Source organism: Dermacentor variabilis, chromosome 7 (genome assembly GCF_050947875.1).
Source record: "Dermacentor variabilis isolate Ectoservices chromosome 7, ASM5094787v1, whole genome shotgun sequence".
Taxonomy (NCBI): Eukaryota; Metazoa; Arthropoda; class Arachnida; order Ixodida; family Ixodidae; genus Dermacentor; species Dermacentor variabilis.
In genome coordinates this window covers 18,804,971-18,819,757 of record NC_134574.1, presented here as the reverse complement: position 1 = coordinate 18,819,757, position 14,787 = coordinate 18,804,971, and the positions used below count along the sequence as shown (strand labels likewise).

Below are 14,787 nucleotides of genomic sequence, written 5' to 3'. Positions count from 1 at the left end.
GGACAATGGAATAATTCAAAAATTAAGGGAAGAGAAGTCAGGTAAACAAATGTTGAAATCACCCATAATCACTACATTTGTGTGGTGAAGAGCAAATGTACCAACACTTTGTCGAGAGCTTCGAAGAAATTAATGATCGATGAGCATGGGGACCGATAAATACATTCAAACATGGAGCTCTTCTTGTCTACCTTAAGAAAATTGTGGTTGAATTGTACCCAGACACATTCACAGTCAGTTACATTAAACTCAATGTCATGTCGTCCTTTATAGTATGTGTTAGAATTGATATACAAAGCTACGCCTTTATGATTGGTTCTTGCTCTATGCAAGTATTCAGTCTTGCATGAAGGGAGGCAAAACAGATTTTTGTCGTCATGGCAAAGCCAGGTTTCTCAGATACTGATAGGTGAAAAAGGATTGACAACAGCCGAGAGAATATGCTGTATGTCGTGAAAATGTTTACATATGTTTCTTGCTATAATATGAATAGCAATGTAATATAATAGCATATGAATATAATATGAAAAAGCTGTTGAGTTCGTCTATTCAGAATTACGTAGGCACAAGTGAAGGGACTTAATTGCAACCGAGTGAGAACTTCAAATTGAATGTGGTCTCTTAAGATATTTTGGATAGATCAGCTTCGCAAGTGATGCCGAGCACCTTGCTCTCTGTAGTCCTCCTGGTTTGATTTGACAGTTGTCGGGCCATAAGAATTTCCAGTTGTTCGTCTTTTTGTGCCTGAGAAAAAAGTGTCTTGTTTTCGGGTGTGACGTGGTCGTTAATATAGACAGCGCTATTGGCGGCTTCAGCCAATCCGATGCCTTCTAGGCACAGTTTAGCCTTCGGAGCCTTGCTCACGAAACGAACCTTTTTCGTCCGGGAGCAGAAGCGAGTAGATTCTTTATACGAGCTTTCACGGTCCCAACACGGTGAACAACGTCAAGATCACAGGGTGCTAGTTTGCAATAAATCGTATCACCTATACTCTGCGTGATTGCTGCCGCTTCCTTTACCGGGATTTCCTTGACCTAGACGTTGTTAATCGTGAAGTAGAAGAAAACAGGACGAACGCAGACTAACGAGTTTAGTGCAACCACACAATGTTGCCTCTTCGAACAATGCGCATGCGCAAGCCCAATCGCAACCACGTGACCGTGGAACACTCCATTGCCAAGCCCCATCTACACAGAAAATTCAGTGTCCTTCCACTCTGTGAAGAAGCGTGACCAGCGAAGCTGTTATGTGGCCCCTTAATGGCGAACTGCACCTCCACAGCGGGTCGGCCTGCATTGACATTGCACTATCTTCGGGATCAGCCCACGTATAGAGAGTGCTTAACCTCTGCTCTACCTCCGCCGCGGGTCGGCCCGGTATTGATGGCTTTGAATGGATCGGTATTGCAAAAGCTAGGTGATCACAAGCTCCCCTGTTGACTCCAAGCTTGCACCACTAGTGCAAGCTGCGCAGGTTTTTTTTTATCTACACGCGGACTTTTTCTACATGCGGACACGATAGTGGCGAAACCAGCCCTTAGCAGCTTCGCTGGGAAAATCGAGCTCTTTTTCGAAAAGTACATTGACGGTTAGCTGAGGCACGTATCTGGCCTATCTCGTGCTATCAAGGAAGCTTCCGAGATTTCACGTGACCTTTGGTCCTTTACACGCCCTAACAACTTCAATTTGTGAAAATCGGCTTGCACTTCTTCACACATGACCTGCAATAAACTGTCAGGTGCTTTCCGCTGCCATCTTTTGAGGAGTTAGAGTGGTCGATTAAGCGCGTATTATTACATCTTCCTCGTTGTCCCACATCGAACATTCCACAGGTCAGCGGAAACCCGTACACCCACCTCAGTTCTACATGATACATACATGCGTCTGTGTTTTATGCCACCTCGATCGCTCTCGGGCTGATATACATTAAAACGGCCGCATAAACGCGACATCTTGCAGTAAGCTGCAAAAATGACATCAAGACCGAATTTTCCAGGCTCACTCTTCATCCCGTGAGAAATCTTATGGACTATGGTATTACCTGGAACATTCGACTCCCTCTCTTTTCTCCTATTTCAGCTCTAATGTCGGCGGTTTGGTAGCATATGGCCTTTAACAGCGACTCAGCGACTTATGTTGGTCATACTCGTTTCGTTCACAATGCGCTCCTGCCGTTTGATTCATGTCACTCAAGCTGGTCAAGAGGGGCATTGCGGTTTCATGTTTGAGGTAATCTCTTGCCAAGTCAAGTCACCATAAGGTCCAAGCTAGTTTCTCCTCCCAGGTAGAACGTTTCCGTAATGCAGGGTTTCCACAGGCCCTAGCCCTGGTCATGGCTGAGTCGCGTTCAAGGCCAGATGTCACCAAACCACCAATATCGCGGTTGAAATAGGAGAAAGGAGACAGGGACGAAAGTTCCAGGTAACGCACACGATGAACAGGGTGGGTGGAAAATTCGGTGTTAACGAGATTTTTCAGCGCCCTGCAACTTGTCATGTTTATGCGCCCTTTCTAACATATATCAGCCCGAGAGTGACCGAGGTGGCATAAAACACAGATGCATGCACGTACCATGTAGAACTGCAGTGGTGTACGAGTTTCCGCTCACCTGTGGAATGTCTGACTTCGGATATTTTTTATCAGATGACACGGGTGAAAGCCAAGCAAGATGACCCGCTCGGGGTGATGCGGATACGTCACAAGCGTACGCAAGGTGCCATTGCCCATGTGCTTGAACATCGTCGTGTTCGCTGAGTAGTTGTCGGTCACTATTCGAACGATAACGAATCCACACGACTCGACTGCGGCAATCACTTCCTTCGTTCACTGGAAAATGTCTTTTGCTCTTAGCTGCTTAGTGAAATACTAAGAGCAGGGTATCCTATATTGGCTGTTAGTGCAGCACAGAAGAAAGCACAAAACCCTGTTCGCTAAAATTCCCAGCGTGTTCGATGTTCAGCTCTCGGGTCTGTCCTTAAGACCGAACACGGCAGCCCCTTTCCATGCGTTTCGGCTTAATGCTGGCTTCATCAATAATTAATGAGGACATATGCTGCCTGATGCTGAGGAGCGAAGCCTGATGAACCAGTTTTGCTCGCATCACAGCGCTCATTCAGGACGTGGTCGGACTTGGGCCCATGTGTTTCTGGAGGGTGCATTTTGCTGGGAAAATCCGGAGCCTTGACGTTTAAGCGTAATCTTAGTCTTCGGTGAGAAAAATCGCCATATGATGCATTCTCGAATAACTTCTTCAGCATACGTCAAATGTTGCTTTCCGTATCGCTTTATATGGTTGAGCAGGAATACGGCCTTTTTGTCTGTATTCTGTGAGTCCACCACGATTCTCCTGACCGAAGCATGGTGTTTGCTTTTGTGATGGAATACGGTGCGTTGCTCTTCCGTCGCGAGCTTTTCCAGTACCTTCAGGCCCTTAGAACGGCGATACGGTGATATGAATCTGGAGAGCGAAGCTTTGAGATCACACAAAGGTATCTGCTTGCTCTCTGGCCATTGTTCTTTGTAATTTGCGTACTGACGCTTTTAGTGTGTTCATAGAGGCAGTCCTACAGGTTGCGTTCCACAGGCAGCGATTCAAGCGGCTCAGTTTTCTGCTTGGTTTGTTTTGGAGCAGGAACAGTCCGAGCAGCAGGGTCTTTGCGAGGCTTTTTTGCGGGAAGTGCCAGGCAGAACGAATAGCCTTCGAAAATCGTGGGGACAGCGCCAGGCAAAAATTTCTTGACGCGGCACTATGGAGCGTAGTCGCTCGAAAGCAAGTGCTGGCTATACACACGACCGTAGACGGCGACTTATCGTTGATAGTTAAATCCTTCGTTGCAATGTTTTTTTTTATTTTCCCGTATAGCGCGCAACTCCCCGTCACTTAGAAACTGATCAAATGACACGCCTGGGTATTTCCCAGTGCGCGAGCGGCAAAAGGGCACGCAGAAGTGCACCATTTGGATGCCGATCAGTCCACGTGAACCAATGTAACACGAACCAGCCTGACAAATTTTAACAACGCCATCAGCAATCGATTGAGGAAACCATATAAATTAAGTCCCAAAACTACTATACTGACTTGGTAGAACTTGGCAGCAGCGAATGAATACATTGATGTCCGGTGAATGCTCGTGGTACCTCCAAAACCCGTGCGCTTTGTCTGTTTAGTTTTTACCGGCTGGAGGCGAGGGGCCAACTAAGAAGAGGTAATGTAGGGTCGACGCGCCCCCTCTCGGCGAGTGCGGCAACCAGCCGCCAAGAACTCACCCTATTGTTCCCTCCTCTGGCGCGCAGGCGCTTTAGCCCGGCCGTACATCCGTATGTCGTTTCCTCGATTTTGTATAAAACAGTCACGTCAAACTCTTGCGGCCTTAGGCTCTAACGCGCCAGTCGTCCAGAAGGATCTTTAAGGTTAGTCAACCAAAATAGTGATTGGTGGTCGCTGAGAACTGTGAAGTGGCGTCCGTACAAATATGGGCGAAATTTCATTGCCGGCCATACCACGGCGAGGCATTCTTTCTCAGTTGTGGAGTAACTAGCCTCTGTACGTGAGAGTGTTCTACTTGCATAGGCAAGTACTCTTTCTGTGTGCTCTTGCCGCTGCACAAGAACAGCTCATAAGCCAACATTGCTAGCATCAGTGTGGAGCAATGCAGGAGCAATCACATCAAAGTGAGCAAGCACTGGAGGCGTCTGCAGGCGTTGCCGCAAGTCATTGAATGCACCTTGCTCTTCGTCGCCCCATACAAAAGCAACGTCGCCTCTCGTGAGGCGAGTTAACGGTGACGCAATGCACGCAAAGTCTGCAATAACCCGCCGGTAAGAGGCACAAAGGCCGAGCAAGCGCCCGACGGCCTTTTTGTATTACGGTATGAGAAACTGTGTGACGCCGGGAATTTTTTCAGAATCCGGGTGGACAACTGCGTGACTGACGACGTGACCAAGAAACGGTAGTTCCAAGAAGTCGAACTGGTACTTCTCCAGATTCAGGGTGAGGTCGGCGGACTGTATGGACTGCAGAACCGCTTCATGCCATTCGAGGTGTTCTTCAAGCGTTGCGGAGAACACGATCATGTCCTCGAGATACACTAAGCAGGTTTCCCACTTCAAACCCAAAAACACAGCATACATGAGGCGTTGGAACGTAGCAGGGACAGAGCACAAGCCGAAAGGCAAGACGATAAATTCGTATAGGCCTTCTGGCGTCACAAAAGCAGTTCTTACAGGGTCTCTCGGGCGTGCTTCGACTCGCCAATATCCACTTTTTAAGTAAATTGAAGAGAAGTAACATGCGGGATTTAGGTTTCAGTAGTCCACACAGAAACGCAAGTTGCCGTGTTTTCTGTGGAATAGAACTACAGGAGATGCCCAGGGACTCGTTGATGGTTGGATCACGTCGTCTTCAAGCATTTTTGTCACTTGTTGTATGGCTTCACGTTCTCTGGAAGCCACACGATAAGAGTTCTGGTGAATTGGCCTTGCCGTATCCCCTGTAATTAACTGGTGCTTTGTTAGAGGCGTCCGACCGACGCTGGACGTCGACACAAAGCAGTCGTTGAACTTGGCCAAAAGCGTAAGAAGCCGTTCTCGTTCGTGCTGCGACAAAGCAGTGCTGACGTGAAGTAGAGAAGCTGGGTCTTGCGTAGGCGCTTCTTCGAGTAGTGAACAGCAGCCGCGAATATCCTCAACGCCGTCAAAATAAGCCACAGCCATGCCCTTTGGAATATTCTGTCGCTGTGTGCTAAAATTTGTTAGCAACAGGTTCGTGCGCCCGTCGGTGACATTCACTATTCCTCATGTGACCAAGATACCGTGAGTAAAGAACAACGTGGTTATTTGGTCGGCAACTCCTTCGCAATTGAACGGTTGCTCACATGCTACCGAAACAAGGGTACATGATCGAGGTGGGATGACGACGTCGTATTCTGTTAGACGAAAGGAGCTTTCTTGCGGCGATAAGCAATGGGCTAAACCAGGTCTCATAAAACGCAGCCATGTGGTCCTGGATGGTAATTACGGCTCCACATTCCTTTAGGAAATCTAATCCAATAATCAAATCTTCACAGCACACAGGAAGAACGATGAAAGCGGAAACGAAAGAACAATCCCCGTCGTTAATTTTTGTTGTACATCATCCAGTGGGCATCAGTAATTGACCGCCTGCCATCCTTATGTGAGATCCCACCCATGGCGTCTTTACAGTCTTCAAGTGTAGGACGAGTTCCTGACGCATTATAGAAAAGTCAACACCAGTGTCGACTAACGCTGTCACCAGCTGCCCATCCGCGAAAACATAAATGTCGGCGCTCACAATGCCTTCGGTGTCTGTGTTTATCGGCTTCGCGGCGTTCTGCAGCGAGAGTGCGGGGGCTTTTTATTGTCTTGCGGCAGGCCTACAAACTTACCCCCAGAGGTCCCCGCCTTCAGTTTCCGTGACGTGGGCTGGGGACATTTGTCCTCGGAGGTCAGCAAAACTACGTCCAGTAGGTGAAGCCATATGACTTGGAGGGGTTGGAGAGTGCGACCGACGGCCGAATTCAGACCGACTATTGGGCACGGATTCGTCATTCGGGTGCGCTACTGGAGGTCCCTGGAAATCAGCGTCGTCGTGGCGTAGCATGGATTTGTCATTTGTGCGTCGACCATAGGACCACGGACGAAGAGGTCAAAGTGATGTGCCGCGATGCCAGCAATGACGCGGAATATGACCGGCAGCTCCGTAGTGAAAACAGAGTGGGCGCCTATCGACTGTGTGCCATACGTCGGTTCTCCGGAATTGTGGCCGTCCCGTAGTGTCGTTTTGCGGTGTTGACCAAGGAGCGCCGAACGACGGCCTGCGGTATGACTGCAGCGGCATAACGACTGCACACCTTGAAGAGTTCTCTTGCGGCGGCCACCAAGGAGCTGCTTTCGGAGGCTGGTGGTATGACGGTGTGGTTGTAATCAGTAGTGGACATCAGACAGCGGCGGCGTAACTCACGGGACGCTGGTGGTCTTGAAGATCGGCTGCCGAGAACGCCTGCCTGAGTTCGTCGCGCGCTACTTTGGCGATTGACGCTACGGGTCTATCCAGCGCTGGTGTCAGAATCGTTTGAAACTCCTCTTTGATGAGCTCTCTCATCAATCCACGCAACAGGTTTTGATACTCGGCAGTCACTGTGGCGGCATTGATCGTAGTGCTGGTGAACAGTCGATCGTACTGCCAGCATCGTTGATGAAAGGCCTGTTCAATAGCCGTAGCCTCTTTGATAAAGTCAGCGACTGTGACTAGTGGATTCCGCACAAGCCCCTCGAACAACTGCTCTTTTACACCTCGCATGAGGTAGCACGACTTCCTATCTTCGGTCATGTTCGGGTCGGCTCTACGAAAGAGGAGGGTCATGTTCTCGGGAAAAATTGTGACCGAATCATTAGGTTGTTGCAACCGTAGCTCCATCATCTGCTGGGCGTGGTCGCGTTGGTCGGTACTCGCAAAAGTATCCGTGATATTCTGCCAAAAGTCATTCCCTGTCGTTAGGTTAGCTTTGCGGGTCTCGAACTAACTACGGACACTATCATAAAGGGCGAAAAGACGTGGAAGAGCTTTTGGGGCCCAGTCCACTCATTAATCTGTGCGGCGCGTGCATACTTATCAAGCCAGTCTTCAGTGTCTTCGAAGATTGCCCCGCGACAGCGATCGAGAACTAGCGGATGTAGAACGGTTACTCGTCGACTGGGAAACCGGCTGCCTTGGGGTGTTTCAGGTAAGCTGGTTTCGGCCGTAGCGAGATGTGTGCAGCTCCTGGAGCGAGGTGGTTAAAGAGCGGAGAACTACTGGGCAAGCCCCAGCAGTGGGCGGCTAAAGCGATGCACGGGTATCGTAGCAGGTTACAATGCGTCCGGGCTAGATGAACGATTACCAGAAGGACTCCGAAGTATCAGGCATGGTCAGTACCCAGTACCTCCACCAGTGTCGCGGTACAACGCGGACAGAAGACAGAGAGTTGCTCAAGAACAAAGGGACAATCTCTTCAAAAACAAACAGAACGAGACACGTTTTCTTCGTCCCCGGCCAATCTCGGCAACTCACTAGATGGAGTTCGCTAATACCCCCATCGTCGTTTCCATCTGCATAGAATATACGCGTCAGTATTTGGAGAGGATTTTAGCGGTGCACTCCAGAGGGAGACGTCGGGTTGTGAAGTTGCCATGCCGCGTTGTCTACGTCGGCCGCTTTTTCTTCTTTGGTACGAATAAGGTGCCGCAATATAAAGCTAGAGCAATGTGCCAGCGAGAGTGATCAGAGATTTGTAATCATGTTTAAAACTGAGGACAGGTTTGCATGCGGGACATAATAAGAATGTTTATTTGAACGTTTGCTATTCTAGCGATACGTGGGGCACATGGAAAACAGCGTGCTACTTCAATCCTTTGTCACATTTGCGGCGATCATTGCCTGCAGTAAGTAAACTTTTTGTCAAGTACATAGTGATTTAATCTTGCGCACCAAATGAATCTGTAGTACACAGAATGTTCAAATACAGAACGAGCTCTCTGTTTCACCATTGCACCGCGCTAGTGTGAAACAAGACGCTCAGATAAAAAAAAAGGACGAAGACGACGCTCGACAAGCGCTGATCCAATGTCACCTCCATCTGTTGTGTCAGTGTTATTTTACAGTAGCGCGCTGCAATCATTTCATTAACTAGCACCAAAGTGTGCTCTTCTATAAGTCCGAGGTTGTAGAGCGGGAAGGCGCGAAATCGTTCTCTGAGGGAGTTTGGCCAAAACAGCGATGCTATAACTGCTCACAGTAGGCAGGACTAGATGAACTGAAAGTCTGTGAGCACTTCATTGTACACCATCCATATTAGGAAGTGGAGAAGTTGAACAAACCTCTGACGCTAGACATTGCATCGCTAAAACATTACCATAATATTTATAGGGACATGAACACCCACTAACACGACATGAATAATTTAGCGTACCTACTTGTCAGTTTCCTTAATGAGAATCTATTTATACAAAAAAATTAAGCGACAACAGTGTACGGAACAGTACTCTGCTCAAGATTAGTACCAATGTGAAAAGGAGAATCAACGACGGTAACGATACCCCTAATGCGAAATTTGATTGCAGCTCATTACATGTTTTCCTTTCGCGATATATTCAGACAAAGAATTTGAGAGAGACATGTAGCATAGTCGGCAATCGTCGAAAATATGATCTGCGGGTCAAGAGCGTCGGCATTTATGCATGACTCGTCGAAGGTTCCGGTGTAATCACTGGTGCAGCTTGTCTTCCGGAAAGTACGGTACAAATCGCCTCGCACGTGCAATCACATTCCAAAGCAGTCCAGGTGTTGACAATAAAAAGAAGCGCGAACGAGATGAACCCCAGCGAACTAAACAAGCGCGAATGAGAGCTGACGCGAGCAGACGACAGTACGAAACGAGCGCTCCGGCTGAGACCAGATACGACTACGCATCGAGCGGTTGGTCGGGTCCGCATGACGACAATTTCCCGCGTTCACTTCAGGGAAGGGGACGCTCACATGCATAGAGTTACTATACTGACTCTAGAGGACAAGCTACCCATAGGGCCCATGCATTGAAATCGGGAACCACAAGAGCGCCGCCATGTTGCTACGTGCCAAGGTGGCCAGCTCCTGAGACGCGTGCTAGACTTGGTGACAGTAGTCAGTTTTAATCCGGCAACAGTAGCAGCGTAGCAGCTCGGCGTCTCGCTTGTAATGTCGTGATGTGTGCGTGCAGCCGTGTGTTTGGGCTTTTTAAGTTCGTTCTTTATTCTATGTTGCGGGACGGTGTGGGTATGGTCCATGTTGGCCGTACAGGTGGCAGTTATGCAACCGAGGGATGATGCTGTTGAAGTTTCCGGCGGTATGCGGTTTTCAGCGGTCACGCCTGTTGCAGGAGTGTCACTCGACGAGGTTACGAGCTCGAAGCTGTGGTCAGATTCCTCGCTGGCGTTCCGTAATTCTCTTCGCACGGGCGCGGTATGTTGCAAAAGCCGCTTTCGCGATCTATCGTCGCGACGCTAGATCGGGTTTTTTAATTATTATAAGTACTGATCCAGCTGTAGGGCACATGTAACCGACAAACGGAAGTCTCAGGAGAGCACCTGAGATTATAATAAAGCAGGCGGCGCAGGAACACCACAGGGCACCCAAGGGACAGTGGGGGGATCAAAGCTCGAAGCAGAACGGTATGTAGGTTGGGGCTGCCGAGGCAGGTGTGTGCTAGGGAGTGTTCGCACGGACAGCTCCCCTGGCACGCGCAGGGGAGCTGTCCTCGCAAGGTCGAGATACTTTAAAGGCACCTGCGCCCATGATCTTTCTTTTGCCTCGGTGCAGTGAGCACGATTAACGAGAATGGTACGGAGGGCATCCGGTGCAGTCGCGAATGCGTCATGGCAAATGTAGCTCGCGTCGCCTGGTGTGTGTAGTAATATCAGAGTTGGTTGTATGAACTTTATGCGTAATACGCTTTGTTACGGTACCTTAACGGAATGGGTCTAGAGGACGGTGTTGGTACATTTTTTCGTACCGCCCTAATCCTATACCCCCCACTACAAACACACACACACATCCCCCTTTTTTTTTTGGTATGCATACAATTCCTTGCCATGATGGATCATAGCCTCCTTTATTTTTGAATAATAGAGAAGGCTATGGACCGATTGACCAGTTCAAGTTGTCAACTTGTTAGTAACCTTCATAGGAATCACTGTAATAAACACAATTCCACGATCGGATTGTTTACTTTCATTTTTTTGTTGTAACACTGAGAACTACATAGAACTTTATTTTGTATATGTGAGAGAAGTATGTGGATATCACGAGCTTAAGCCAATGTGCGATACACAGACAAAGCAGCTGCTACAACATGAACTGCATTGAGGGCCACACAACACATACGTAAATAAAGGTGAAATATATAGGGGGAAGCTTCAAAATACGCTCTGTAGCACTGCAAAGTATAAAATATATTGTATGTGTACAATAAATGTTCAAAAATACAATGCATCAATGTCCAATTTGCCTTCAAGTTTATTATCAAGTTCAAGTTTACTGAAGTTTATTATGAGCATATGTACAACAGGAATCTACTGACACACCCGCAGTCAAGGTGGCTGTTCGAGGTGTGCTGGCTGCCTCAGTGTAAGAAAAAGAAATTGGGTGAATGTCGACACCAGTGCCACTGCTTCTTGCCTCTCACCTGCACGTGCCTCCGTGGCATCTTTGTGCACAAGTGTGCTGGCTTGGCGAGGCGTAGAGTCATCCGAGAGAAAGAGTATCGTTTACATGGAGAAGTGGTTGTTCACGTTGCCTGTCGCTTTCCCTCAAATGTTTCCTTGGCGACTAGGGTGACACACCCGCAGTCAAGGTGGCTGTTCGAGGTGTGCTGGCTGCCTAAACGAAAGAAAAAGCAGGAAATTAGATGAATGTCGATACCAGTGCTATTGCTTCTTGCCTCTTACCTGCATTTGCCTCCACGGCCTCTTGGCTTGTGGATTCTGGATGAGGGAGATGCTTTTGCTAGGCGTAGGCATTGTCTAAGCAAAAAGAAAAGGCCATTCAAATGGGGAATTATGGAAATAAATGCAGTTATGTCTGCTTCTTGCACTCTTTTTGCCTAAATGTTTTCAAACATAGTGTACAGTATGCACCAGCACTTTGACTGCTTCTGCTTTTTACCTGCAGGTCTTGCTGCGAGATCCTTAGTATGGCTGCGTGCAGCATTGTAACACTTGGTGGAGGCATTTGAAGTGGTAGCCAAAAATATAAAGAATCATCCTTGTCTGCACGAATGCTTTCAATTACTAAATGCAGTGGTAACTATCTCTATTAGTGCAAGGCCCCCCACATCTATGCGGCAAGTGCCATAGCTGGAAACTGAATTTTTCCTTTAGTGTTTCACAAGGCGTCTGATATGTCCACGTTAGATGTGATGTGTTTGTTTTTATTTATCCCAGTGTGGAGAGAGCATCATTAAATTGTTTTTTATTTTTGCGTGTCTTGTTTTTTGGTTTATTTCTGAATTTATCAAGCAGCAGTCTCACGATGCTAAAGTGACTTATGTAATGGCAATCAGCTTTTGTTTTGCAGAAAAACAAGGCATTTCCTGACCCATTGTTTGACATCCCCTCACTCGCATAATATTGCAGAGTATTCTACCTATATTGACTTGCTTGACCTCCACTAAAGAGTCTTGCATTTTCAAATACGACTCTTTCCTTAAAATCATTCGACACTTCTCATAATTTCTGTACCTTGGGCTTCTGATACTCTGCATTCACCATTTTTGCTTGTTTCTGACTAGAAATGTCTTCTTTAATTTAGAGCTTAAATTTTACCTTTCGAACACATGGAAGGGCTTGCCATTGCATATCTGCATAAAAGGGAAACATGTTTCATTAAACATTTGGAAAATCCAATTGAAGATTGATGAATGCAGCTTGCAGTGTGATTTGACTGAATGAGTCATAAAAGTAACTCATCTCACTTGGTAAATTAAAGCACATATTAGTGTGACGTACAAGATACGTTACATTAACGTGGTGGGTTCTCTTGCTTATACAGCAAGATAATCGGTGCGCGAGAAAAAAATTATTTTAGCATACCCCTTGTACACACTGATTTAAGGAAAATGAGCTGGAGCTGTCCACATGATGTACTTATTTTACCTGCAAGTATGGTCAACAAAAATGTGTCCCAGCCGCTTAGTGGTATTCGGGATTATGCCAGTATTGCATATGTGCCTGTTGTCTAAAGTAATTGAATTTTGAAAATGCTCGCGGGGATCTGATGTTCATATCTGCAGTTTATGGATACATGTAAAATACTCAGCATCAAGTGCAAGTGAACGGTCCTTCAGGCCCGGCTCGATCATGCAAATAGATTCGCTGCACAAATTTGTGACCAGATAAGACATTCCTCATGAAATGGCATGCAAGGAAGTGTTGAAAATATTGCACAGTTAATAAAACGCCTACCCCAGGTAGCACAAAAGAGATACGTAACGTTTTCGTAGCGTTTATCCAAGACGATAAAAACGGGTTAAAGAAGACACGAATGAGAGAACTTCGGCGGGAAAACGTCGTATATCTCTGCTAATGTCCGGCTTAATTACTTTCTTGAGACGATCTAGAACAGGTCTGCAAGACGTATTCGAAAAGCTGGTCTAGAAATAGGATTGGGAAAGACACAAGTAATCCCTTTGCCAAAACTATTCGTAACCAATTTCTAAACGTTTTTAGGACGTTATCAAAAAGCTGGTCTAGAAGCGGTCTTGAAAGGTTTACGATCATCTGAAGCTAATTTTCGCGGGTGACGGGCGCGATCAGACATCGTTGTTCAAAACACGCGTTTAGTTTCGCCTCACGCGACTGGCCTATGCCGCGCAGACGTCGTCAGCCGCACCCGTTGGCACGGCCTAGGCCAATCGCGTGAGGTGAAACTGATCGCGCGTTTCGAACAACGATCTCCAATCACGCCCCAGATGAGTAGAAGCGTCGGTGTTGACTGTAAGAGCCATGGCGCAGTGCCAAGCACTGTTCCCCGCATGGCCGGCGCATCGTCTACCAAGTCGCACGAAAATGAGCCTGTTAGGAATAATAAATCCTTAATACCGCCTTTAGTAAGCTACGATGCTTACAACCACAATGGGAATGACATCCTGCAAAGAACAAATGGCCACGTCTTGGCAGGTGGCCAGACCAAGCCCTTCATGCCAAGAGTGCATGAAATGAGAACATTGTGACAAAGCAAGAACACTTTATTAAAATGTAATGCTTATGCAAGGTTCGAACAAACTGTGTGAGAAATGCAAATAGAAATAAAAGTACATCAACAATGACAAAAGTCGCAGAAAGGATTCGTAATGAACTCGAAAGTGAACATTCACTAGCACATAAACAAAATTCCAAGTACACATACAAAAATGAACAGAAAAACCTGGAGTGTACTAAAGTGTCTAATTTATCATAGTAAAGTGCGCGTGCTATTAGATGGACTACAGTTATGCAGAAGTGACATCGGAGCGAATGGAAGAAGTAGACTGAAAGATGCAAGAGTATGAATTGGATGGTAACTGCCTCCAAGCAATGTTACCCATCATCTAGAAGCTTGAAAAGAGCACAAAAAGAAATACCACCGCATACCATCATAAAACAATCCTGTGACAGAAATAAAAAAAATGGGAACAATGCAAAATTGGAAATATTGCCTTTAGGATATATCAAAGAAGGTAATGGCGAGAAAAATAACCATACAACAAAAAAGCAATAAAGTGAAATTAGTACAGAATACTTAAACGGGGGATTCAGTGTAACAAGTGAACACTACTGTAGTACAGCGAACGATGAGACAGTAATGCTGCATCTTGCCACTCCAGAACGTGAGAAATGAATATGCAAGCCTCATATTAGAAACCCACATAAACATGGAAATAAAATGGAATGCACTGGAAGCTGCATTTGTGTAACAAAGGAAGCAATGGTCATAATAAATAGTAAGTGTTTTATCTAAAAAGCCCTTTACAAGAGGCAAAGTTGTACCTCTCTGGCAAAAATAAAGTTGCAACGAATAATTTGCAAACCAGCAAATACATTAATTAGCACACTGACATGTCACACTTTGCGCACATCTCCAGTCTCCTAAAGTAAAAAAAAGCACTCTGAATGAGAAAAAACGTTTAACACATGTAGCCCAGAGCAAATTCTTTGCCAGTTCACTCACACTTTCACATCCAAAAACATTTGCCACAAAGTCCAGGCACAGTTCCACTGA

General features: G+C 46.7%; 1 long non-coding RNA gene across 1 annotated transcript; it reads right to left on the bottom strand.

Annotated features, from left to right (window-relative positions):
* Window positions 1-11,028: 11,028 nt before the first annotated feature.
* On the bottom strand, window positions 11,029-11,823 carry LOC142588960 (uncharacterized). The gene is made up of 2 exons (XR_012829762.1): window positions 11,478-11,823; window positions 11,029-11,409 (listed from the first exon to the last, which is right to left on the bottom strand). It is a non-coding gene; the product is annotated as an uncharacterized LOC142588960 (long non-coding RNA).
* Window positions 11,824-14,787: the final 2,964 nt, after the last annotated feature.